We start from the raw sequence: 11,976 nt of genomic DNA on the forward strand, positions 1-11,976 counted from the left end.
TGCACTCCAGCCTGGGCAATGGAGCCAGATTCCGTCTCAAATAAATAAACGTGGAGAAAAAAATAGAAGGATGTATGATAAGAGGCACTGAAGATCCAACTGCTTTGAACCATTTTATATTAAAAGCAGTAACAATAGGCAAGGTGCAGTGGTTCATGCCTATGATTTCAGCACTGTGAGAGGCTGAGTTGGGCAGGCTGCTTGAGCCCAGGAGTTTGAGACCAGCCAATGCAACATGGCAAAACCCCATCTCTAGTACAAAAATTAGATGGGAGTAGTGGAGTGCACCTGTAGTCCCAGTTACTCAGGAGGCTGAGGTGGGAGGATCTCTTGAACCCGGTGATCCCAGGAGATCGAGGCCATAATGACCCACGATCACACCACTGCACTCCAGCCTGGGCGACAGAGGGAGCCCGTCTCAAAAAAAAAAAAAAAAAAAGTAATAATAATCATTAGTTTGTAGTTAATACTTACATAGTACCCAATATGTGCCAAGTATTGTTCTAAGTACCTTTTACATATTATGTAACTTAATTTTCATATAAACTTTTGTGATAGCTATCACCAGGTATCTTCATTTTACCAGAGAGGAAAAGACAGCATAGACAAGTTAAGGAACTAGCCACACAACAGGTAACACAGTCAAAGAGTTGAACCCAGCTAGCATGCTAATTGGTGCTCCTTACACTAGGCTATACTGCCTCTCAAAGTAAAGCTAGGTAAAACTAGTGGTGGAAAGTAGAAAGAAGGAAGAAACAATACCAAGTGGACCCAAAGACAAAGAGAAGCAGTGATTCCTGTAAATAAAAATAATTCTCTTGGAAGAATGGGTTAGTTTTATACAGCATGTGAAGTGCACCAAAGACAAAAGAAACCGTCCTGATTCAGTAATGGAAAGCCACAATAAGGAAATGAGCAGTGGGAAGGTCCAAAGCAGAAAGTAAGAAGAGCAAAGAGCCAAAGAAAAAGTAAAACCCAGGAAAAATGTAAAAAGGAGAAAAAGCTGTAAGTAGAAGAAACACATACACACAAGAGTAAACCTCACCAGTAAAAAAGTGAAATGAGGGCTGGGCGTGATGGCTCACACCTGTAATCCCAACACTTTGGGAGGTTGAGGCGGGTGATCACCTGAGGTCAGGAGTTCAAGATCAGCCTGCCTGACATGGTGAAACCCCATCTCTACTTAAAAAATACAAAAACCTGCTGGGCGTGGTGGTGCGCGCCTGTAATCCCAGCTACTCGGGAGGCTGAGGCAGGAGAATCTCTTGAACCCGGAAAGTGCAGGTTGCAGGGAGCCACAATCACGCCATTGCACTCCAGCCTGGGGGACCAGAGTGAAATTCCATCATACACACCCACACATACACAAAAGTGAAATTAAAGCAAAATAAGTAAATCTAAGTCCCTGAAAAACTTATTCTTTATTTTCTTATCAAAGAGCACGATTATTTAATAAAATACACTATTGGATATGCTTACCTGCCAAGAATAGGCAAGGATCAGATACCTAACAGGTTAAGATCTGAATAAAAGAAAATAATTTTTAAAAGGAATCATCTAAAGTTGTTTCAGAAGCTAGAGGGTAGTAGTTCCACAAAAACTAGATTCCAGAGACTCACAGTCTTAGTTACACGTTGCCAAGATGTTTGCAGTTATGGTGACTGCATAAAATAAACTATCAAAACCAAATCAACAGCAAATCACTTCAGCATTAAAAAATACATACCAAGGCCGGGCGCAGTGGCTCACGCGTGTAATCCCAGCACTTTAGGAGGCCAAGGTGGGTGGATCACCTGAGGTTGGGAGTTCGAGACCGGCCTGACCAACATGGAGAAACCCAGTCTCTACTAAAAATACAAAATTAGCTGGGTGTGGTGGCGCATGCCTGTAATCCCAGCTACTCGGGAGGCTGAGGCAGGAGAATCGCTTGAAGCTGGGAGGCGGAGGTTGTGGTGAGCCAAGATGGCACCATTGCATTCCAGCCTGGGCAACAAGAGAGAAACTCCATCTCAAAAAAAACAAAACAAACAAACAAAAAAAACCAAAACACCCCCCAAAAAATATCATTTAATACCTGTAGAAGGATAGCAATATCCTGAAGTAAAAGAATATCAAAATTGTAAAAAGGCCAGGTATCAAACATCTGTAATTTTAAGTTTTTTTTTTACAGCTATATAAGGAAAGTATTAAAAGGGAAGAATATTCAATGTGGAGACAAAGAAGGATGTTAATCTCTAATTAATAAGCTTCAGCCACCCATTTCACTCTTGCAAGACAGAGTTATCAACGTGAAATAACAAGATAATACAAGTCAGTGATTTACTCCAGGGTAAGTTATGTAAAAATGTGCCAGCCAATATCAACACTGTAACTAATAATATTAGTGAAAAAATTAATTTAACACTCAATGTGGCCTTCAAGCAGAAGTATAATACAAATCTAACATATTTTTTTAATTTTTAAAGGCACACAATCACTATTTTTTTTTTTTTTTTTTTTTTTTTGAGACGGAGTCTCGCTGTGTCGCCCAGGCTGGAGTGCAGTGGCGCAATCTCGGCTCACTGCAAGCTCCGCCTCCCGGGTTCAAGCCATTCTCCCACCTCAGCCTCCCGAGTAGCTGGGACTACAGGCACCCGCCACTGCGCCCAGCTAATTTTTTGTATTTTTAGTAGAGACGGGGTTTCACCATGGTCTTGATCTCCTGACCTCGTGATCCGCCCGCCTCGGCCTCCCAAAGTGCTGGGATTACAGGCTTCAGCCACCGCGCCCGGCCACAATCACTATTTTAAATCCTGTGGCTTGGAATATTTCTAGCTCATTGCTTAAAATGGGGTGAAGTATTTCTAATATAAAGAACAAAGAAAAACTAATGTAAGTTTTAGCTTGACAGGAGATAAATTTTAAACAATTATTCTGAAGTACTAAGGACTATCTGTTACAGTTGTGAATGTGGTAGCACTTAAAAAGCAAAAACACCCCATAACGCTTATATAGAGTGTATTCAATAGGGGTTACAAAATGTCAGGAAACCACAGGAGGAAATTTGATATATGAAATATTTATAAGAGTATTAAAAAATCATATTGGAAGAAGCTTAATTAGAAGTCTCCTAAGTAATGAGGGAACCCTCTTTACAACAGTCTTTAAATGCTTGACCATTTTCAGTGATAAAAGACTAGGAAGAGTTAATAAATTTTTCAGAGGATCATTGTACACAGACATGGAGGATACAGCATGTTATTGGTTTTTACACAGCTGCGAATACTGCTTTATAATAAGAATATACATATATTTTTTCTTTTTTAAAAAAATATTTTTCCAGTGCTCTACATATTCAGAGAAACTTCTCTAGTAACAGACTATAGAAATGATCCCTGAAAGTATAGTCCTAAGAATATATTTTTAGTAACATTTTATTTTGAAAACTTTTAGATACAGCAAAATTTAAAGAATTTTATACCAAGCTGCAAAGGAGGAAGTCAAACTGTTGCTGTTTGCTGATGATATAAACGTATACCTAGGAAACCCTAAAGATGCATTTGAAAAGCTCCTAGATCTGATAAATGAATTCAGTGAAGTTTCAGGATACAAAATTAATGTACACAAATCAGTAGCACTGCTATATACCAATGACGACCAAGCTGAGAATCAAATCAATAACGCAATCTCTTTTACAACAGCTGCCAAAGAAAAATTAAAATACTTAGGAATATACCTAACCAAGGAGGTGAAAGATCTCTACGAGGAAGACTACAAAACACTGTTGAAACAAATCATCGATGATACAAACAAATGAACACACATCCCATGCTCATGGATGGGTAGAATCAATATGGTGACAATTAACTTACTGCCAAATGCAATCTACAGATTTAACGCAATTCACATCAAAATACCATCAACATTCTATAGAACTAGAAAAAACAATTCTAAAATTCATATGGAACCAAAAAAGAGCCCACATAGTCAAAGCAAGACTAAGCAAGAAGAACAAATCTGGAGGAATCACATTACCTGACTTCAAACTACACTACAAGGCTATAGTTACCAAAATAGCATGGTACTGGTATAAACACAGGCATGTAGACCAATGGAACAGCACAGAGAACCCCAAAATAAAGCCAAATACTTACAGCCAACTGGTCTTTGACAAAGCAAACAAAAACATAAAGTGGAGAAAGGACACCCTATTCAACAAACAGTGCTGGGATAATTGGCAAGCCACATGTAGAAGGATGAAACTGGATCTTTATCTTTCATCTTATACAAAAATCAACGCAAGGTGGATCAAAGACTTAAATCTTAAGGCCTGAAACCATAAAAATTCTTGAAGATAACATCAGAAAAACTCTTCTAGACATTAGCTTAGACAAAGAATTCACGACCAAAAAACCAAAAGCAAATGCGACAAAAATGGGACCTAATTAAACTAAAAAGCTTCTACATAGCAAAAGAAATAATCAGCAGAGTAGAGACAACCCAAAGTGGTAGAAAATTTTTGCAAAGTATGCATCCAACAAAGGACTAATATCCAGAATCTACAACGAATACAAACAAACCAGCAAAAACAAACAAACAAAAAACCACCAATCCTATCAAAAAGTGGGTTAAAAAAACATAGACAATTCTCAAATGGTATAAAAACAGCCAACACATGAAAAAATGTTTAACATCCCTAATTATCAGGGAAATGCAAATTAAAACCACAATTAGATACTACCTTACTCCTGTAAGAATGGCTATAATTTAAAAATTAAAAATAATAAATATTGGCATGACTGTGGTGAAAAGGGAACACTTTTACACTGCTGGTGGAACTGTAAACTAGTACAACCACTATGAAAAACAGTATGGAGATTCCTTTAAGAACTAAAAGTAGGCTGGGCATGATGGCTCACGCTTGTAATCCCAGCACTTTGGGAGGCTGAGGTGGGCGGATCACCTGAGGTCGGGAGTTCGAGACCAGCCTGACCAACATGGAGAAAACCCATCTCTCCTAAAAATACAAAATTAGCTGGGCGTGGTGGTGCATGCCTGTAATCCCAGCTACTTGGGAGGCTGAGGCAGGAGAATGGCTGGAACCCAGGAGGCAGAGGTTGCAGTGAGCCGAGACTGCACCATTGCTCTCCAACCTGGGCAACAAGAGCTAAACTCCACCTCAAAAAAAAAAAAAAAAAAAAAAAAGAACTAAAAGTAGAACTACCATTTGATCCATCAATCCCACTACTGGGTATCTACCCAAAAGAAAAGAAGTCATTATGTGAAAAAGACACATGTACACACATTTACAGCAGCACAATTCCCAACTGCAAAAATATGGAACCAACCTAAACGTCCATCAACCAACGAGCAGATAAAGAAAACGTGGTATATTTACACCATGAAAACGGAATGAAATAGTGGCTTTTGAAGCAACTTGGATGGAGTTGTAGGCCATTATTCTAAGTGAAGTAACTCAGGAATGGAAAACCAAATATTGTATGTTCTCACTTATAAGTGAGAGCTAAGCTACAAGGACGCAAAAGCATATGAAGGATATAATGGACTTTGGGGACTTGGAGGGAAGGGTGGAAGTGGGGTGAAGGATAAAAGACTACACATTGGGTACAGTGTACACTGCTCAGGTGACGGGTGCACCAAAATCTCAGAAATCACCACTGAAGAACTTATCCATATAGCCAAAAGCCACCTGCACCCCCAAAACTATCAAAATTCAAAAAACAAAAATCAAAGAACATGCAAAAAAAAAAAAAATTTTATAGTTGAATACCTGAATAGCCATACCTAGAGCCTACCATTAACATTCTATTGTAGGCCGGGTGTGGTGGCTCACGCCTGTAATCCCAGCACTTTGGGAGGCCGAGGTGGGCGGATCAAGAGGTAAGGAGATCGAGACCATCCTGGCTAACATGGTGAAACCCCGTCTCTACTAAAAATACAAAAAATTAGCCAGGCGTGGTGGCGAGCCCCTGTAGTCCCAGCTGCTTGGGAGGCTGAGGCAGGAGAATGGCATGAACCCAGGGGGTGAAGCTTGCAGTGAGCTGAGATCACGCCACTGCACTCCAGCCTGGGCAACACAGCAAGACTCCATCTCAAAAAAAAAAAAAAAATTCTACTGTAATTGTTTTATCACATACCTATCCATCCATCAATCCATCTTGATTTTTACTCTACTTTTAAAATGCCTTTTAAAGTAGTATCTAAATGCAGTTTCTGAAGCAAGGGGTCAGAAACTCCCACACCTATTAGAAAGGAAAATGATATACAATCATGCGTCGCATGTGTCCCTCAATGATAGACCACAAATACCACAACAGTCCCATATTATAATATCATGTTATTATTGTTTTTGAGACAAGAGTCTCGTTCTGTTGCCCAGGCTGGAGGGCAGTGGTGTGATCCGGGCTCACTGCAACCTCTGCCTCCCAGGTTCAAGCAATTCTCCTGTCTCAGCCTCCCAAGTAGCTGCGACTACAGGTGCATGCCACCACACTTGGCTAATTTTTGTATTTTTAGTAGAGACAGGGTTCACTATATTGGTCAGGCTGGTCTCGAGCTCCTGACCTTAGGTGATCCACCCGCCTCAGCCTCCCAAAGTGCTGGGATTACAGGCATGAGCCACCGTGCCCAACCCTGTAATACCACATTTTTACTGCACCTTTTCTAGGTTTAGATATGCTTAGATATACATATACTTTCCACTGTGTTACAAAAGCCTACAGCATTCAGTACAGTAACATGCCGTACAGATACGTGGCCTAGGAGCAACAGGCTATACCATATAACCTAGATGTAGAGTAGGCCATACCATCAAGTTTTGTCTAAGTATACTTTATGATGTTCATACAATGACACAATCACCTAACGATGCATTTCTCAGAACATATCCCTGTTGCAATCTCTGAGGTTGTTACAGCATCAGTCATGTAGTTCCCTATTCATGGTGACTGAAAATATATTCAATTTTTATGACTTGTTACATTTAGTTGTGAGGTGGAGCAAAGCGGCTAAGTGCTAACTCTAAACAGCCTTGAATTTGAAACCTGGGTCGGCCACTTATTGTGACACTCTAGGCAAGTCATTTAATGCTTTTAGATATCAGTTTCCTTACTGCAAAATAAGATACTAGTAGCAATGTCAAAGTGTTAATGTGAGATTTAAATAAGATAATGTATAAAATGTTTAGCACAGCTGGCATACAGTAAGGGCATAACAAATGTTAGCATTATTATCAACACTGTATTAGTTCATTCAGCCTACACAACAGGTTCTAGTTGCTACATGGCTACACATACCCATGCAACTGTTTATACTATTCTTTTTCATCACCTTATGTGTTCTAAGAACCTTGGGTAGTGTATGTATTTTACTGAGACTAGGCCAGGCACGGTGGCTCACACCTGTAATCCCAGCACTTTGGGAGGCTGAGGCGGGTGGATCACAAGGTCAGGAGATTGAGACCATCCTGGCTAACACGGTGAAACCCTGTCTCTACTAAAAAAAAAAAAAAAAAATTAGCCGGGCGTGGTGGCGGGTGCCTGTAGTCCCAGCTACTCAGGAGGCTGAGACAGGAGAATGGCATGAACCCAGGAGGCGGAGCTTGCAGTGAGCGGAGATCACGCCACTGCACTCCAGCCTGGGCGACAGAGCGAGACTCTGTCTCAAAAAACAAAACAAAACAAAAATAAAATAAAATTTAAAAAAATGAGATTAAAGACAGAATGAGGGTGAATGGGTCCAAGTGCAAGCATTCTCCATCCTCCCACTCCACTCCCTAATGGAACTAGATGTTCACTCTATTATTGAAAGCAGTGATTGTGGAATCCTAATACGGGAAAAGGAGTCAGGTGGGTGGGAAAAGGAGTCAGGTGGGTGGCAAAAGGGTACAGCAAAAAGAAAAAGCAGATAAGGTGTAAGTCTGCCTTTCTTCATGGTCCAAGATACACAGCCCTCCTGCACAAATAACTCACAAGCTTTCTGCACTCAACTTATCACCAGACTCTCGGCTGACAGAAAAATGCAAGTTAGCTCACCGCAACCTTGGCCTTATCAGTACTGCACATAGCCCTCTCTGCAGCACACAGCAGAAGCATCATCCTATAACGTCCCCAACAAGCCATTGTCTCCTGGCAGTCAGCTTCTCTCTTGCTGATCTGCCCGTTGCACCCTTGCAACCAACCTACTTTCATACTTTCTCTAATAAATCTGCCCTTCTTTACCTACAATTGCCTTGGTAAATTCCTTTACTGCCTGCAACACCAGCCTCAGCTAGTGTGACCTATGACAGTGAGGATGAACACAGGAAAACACACTACAGGCACAGTTTTGCTTTTCAGCACTTGGTTGACAGGAGGCTGATAAACTGCCTAATTGTGCTCTGCTTACTTTAGATGAACAATGCTCCCTCTTAAAACTTCATTTGAGATCACATAATTACGAATTTGTATCAAATTTGGTCCAACCCAAACAAAATGTGTTATCTCCACTGATCACACATCCAAATGCCTTTTTAACTGTATATAGCATATTTATGCCAGTTTTGTTGTAGATAGAGTCGGCTGGGCGCAGTGGCTCACGTTTGTAATTCCAGCACTTTAGGAGGCCAGGATTACACTTAAGGAGGCCGAGGCAGGTGAATCACTTGAGGTCAGGAGCTAGAGAACAGCCTGGACAACACGGTGAAACCCCCCATCTCTACTAATACAAAAATTAGCTGGGCGTGGTGGTACACGCCTGTAATCCCAGCCACTAGGAAGGCTGAGGCAGGAGAATCGCTTGAACCCAGGGGGCAGAGGTGGATTGCAGTGAGCTGAGATCAAGCCACTGCATTCCAGCCTGGGCAACAGAGGGAGACTGCATCACACACACACACACACAAAAAGTTAACAAAGTAGATGGAGTCACAAAACCTCTACCAACTACCTGCCTCTTTAAAGACATGATTTAAGTAAAAGCTACAGTTCTATTTTTATGGAATTTTTATTTAAAAATATGGTATCTAGGCCTATGGCTACAGGCTTATGCGTGTAATCTTAGCACTTTGGGAGGCCAAGGCAGCAGGATCACTTGAGCTCAGGAGTTTGAGAGATCAGCCTGGACAACATAGTGAGAAATCTATCACTATTTTAAATCACTACTTTAAAATCATTATTTAAAAAAAAAAAAAGAGCCGGGCACAGTGGTGTGTGCCTGCAGTCCCAGCTACTCAAGAGGCTGAGGCAGGAAGATCCCTCCAGCCCACAATTCTGCGCTGCCGTATCCTATGCCGATTGGGTGTCTGCACTAAATTAGGCATCAACGTGGTGACCTCCCGGGAGTGAGGGACCACCAGGTTGCCTCATGAGGAGAGAACTGGCCCAGGTCAGAAACAGAGCAGGTCAAAACTCCCGTGCTTATCAGTAGTAGGATCGCAGCTGTGAATAGCAACTGCACTCCAGCCTGAGCAACACAGTAAGCCCCCCACCCAACCACCCCGTTTTTAAAAAAAAAAAAAAAAAAAGTAAGCATGGAATCCACTTCTCTGCTAACTTCTAAAAATTAGTCTTAGTTCTTTCTCTTTGCCAGAGGAAGCAGAATCTAATTTTAAAATTTAAAAGTACTTCTATGTGGCTTCACATAACATAATTCGTCTACTGCTAATTCTGAGCTTGATATGAGAATGTAGTAGATATTAAAAGGAGTATGGTAAAGGTAAACAATACTTCATCTTTAAAAACTAATTTTAATGAGGCTTATCCAAATGTAGTTTTTGTTTTGTTTGTTTTGCTTTTGAGACAGAGTCCCGCTTTGTCACCCAGGCTGCAGTGCAACGGCACAATCTCGGCTCACTGCAACCTCCGCCTCCCCGGTTCAAGCAATTCTCCTGCCTCAGCTTCCCAAGTAGCTGACACTACAGGCATGTGCCACCATGCCCGGCTAATCCAAGTATAGTTTTAAAACATTATTTTGACTTCTACATTATGTATATACTTTATATAAAAATAAAATCCTAAGTAAAAACTGAAACCTATGAACCATATCAAATTGGTAGCATAACAAAAGTATTTCAAGTGACTTTTGAACACAGTACTCATTATACATTCTTCATGCAATATAGTCTAAATACGAAAATAAATGCAAAGAAATCTTAAACTTTATGAAGCTTATTGGTATTAGTAATACCAGCACTATAATTTAAAAATGATTTTATGTATACAGTGGGAGAAAGCAAATAAGTTTATTATTATTATTTTTTTTGAGACAGGGTCTCACTGTCATCCAGGCTGAAGTGCAGTGGGGGCATGAACATGGCTCACTGCAGCCTCAACCTCCTGGGCTCAAGCGATCCACCTGCTTCAGCCTCCTGAGCAGCTGGGAACACAGGCACACACCACCATGCCTGGCTAATTTTTTTATTTTTTATAGAGATGGGGTCTCATCACGTTGCCCAGGCTGGCCTTGAACTCCTGGGCTCAAGCAATCCTTCTGCCTCGGCCTTTCAAAGCCCTGGGATTACAGGCATAAGCTACCATGCTTCGCCGGTTTATTAATTGTATTAAAAACCAAGATTTTCATTTAAGACAAGAGACAAATATAGAGTCAAGGAAGAAAAAGTCTGCTTGTTAAACAGGAACTGGAATATCACTCTGAACTCATGATTAAACAAGCAAAAAACTTTTTCTTAGTTCTCTCCTCTCAAAGCACCTAGAAGGAATGATACTGCAGCAGCAACGAATATGCCAAACATCCAGAACTTGGTTTCTATATACGATTTCTCATTAAAAAGAACCAAGACTCCCTGGATAAACAGCCCTTTCCAGAGGTGAGCAAAGGAAGTATAAGATAAACCCTGGAGTAACTTGTGTCAGAAAGCACTCCAAGATTAATGGGGAGCAGGGGTGTCAAAACACACGAGTCAGCCTGGAATGGTTCCTACTGACCAAATCTGGGACAGTTTGGTCATTAAAAAGAAAAACGACTGTAACTGGTTATAAAACAAGGAATAAATTAAAACCCATGAGAATCTGAAGTGGTATCATTCACCCCTGCCCCAAAAAACATCTTATATGCCATCACTGGGGGTGGCTATTTCTCCAGCTCTTCACTCTAAATATTGAAAAGTAAAGAGATTAAATTTAACATTTAATTTGCATTTTGGGGAAGAACAATAGTTTACCTGCACTTAATGAAGGAAATCTCTTCCTTAGAGAAAACCTCCAATAAAATAACCGATTTAAGCAAAAGTCATCATGGGTGCTAAAAATCACTAGGCAAAAGATTGTCAGAAAGTGGGTATTTGCTTAGTGTCCAAGTTTTACCCCAAGATTACATATTAATCACAAACTGGCAAACCACACCTTTACAACAGATCAGTAGTCAGGACTTTAATCAAATGGTTACATTTAACATCAATAATAGTGTGGGAATCTGACATTATGTGCCTCCTATATTATGCAATAGGAGGTACACAGCATCACCTATTAAATATTCTTGCCAAAGGAAGTTTTACTTTAAGCTAATTAAGCCTTCCTTTACACCTAACTTCCAGTTAATAGGAAATTCAGGGAGAAAGAGGAATAAATGAAATGACATTTAGGAGGGCACAAATCCAGAATGTGGGTATATTTTACAAGACAACTGGTTTGGTCAATTAGGTGTCAGAAAAAAAGAAGGGAGGGAATATTCATCCTATTTAATTTCCCCTGCAAAAAGGAGAGGGGATGGATACTCTTCATTTTACAAAAGGGACTAAAGACTTAATCACCAAATGCAAACAGTGCATGAATCTTGACTGACTACAACTGGGGGCAGAACCCTCAAAGACACTTTGAAACAACTGAGGAATTTTGAAGATGGAGTTGTTAATTTTGATAGGCATTAATGATGATACTGGGGTTAGTAGGAGAATGTCCCTATTTTTAGGAAACACATGCTGAAACATTTGAGGATTACAGTGTTTGCAGCTTACTTTCAAATAATTACACACATACAGAGAAA

At 40.4% G+C, this 11,976-nt stretch overlaps 1 protein-coding gene and 1 pseudogene across 8 annotated transcripts in view; both read right to left on the reverse strand.

The window, feature by feature from the left end:
• ZBTB44 (zinc finger and BTB domain containing 44) overlaps positions 1 to 11,976 on the reverse strand; it is an 88,889-nt gene that overhangs the window by 75,319 nt on the left and 1,594 nt on the right. The gene's annotated exons all lie outside the window — the stretch shown is intronic.
• Positions 3,310 to 3,390, reverse strand: LOC116477607 (small nucleolar RNA U3; annotated as a pseudogene).

This window comes from Hylobates moloch, unplaced genomic scaffold (assembly GCF_009828535.3).
Source record: "Hylobates moloch isolate HMO894 unplaced genomic scaffold, HMol_V3 SCAFFOLD_11, whole genome shotgun sequence".
NCBI lineage: Eukaryota > Metazoa > Chordata > Mammalia > Primates > Hylobatidae > Hylobates > Hylobates moloch.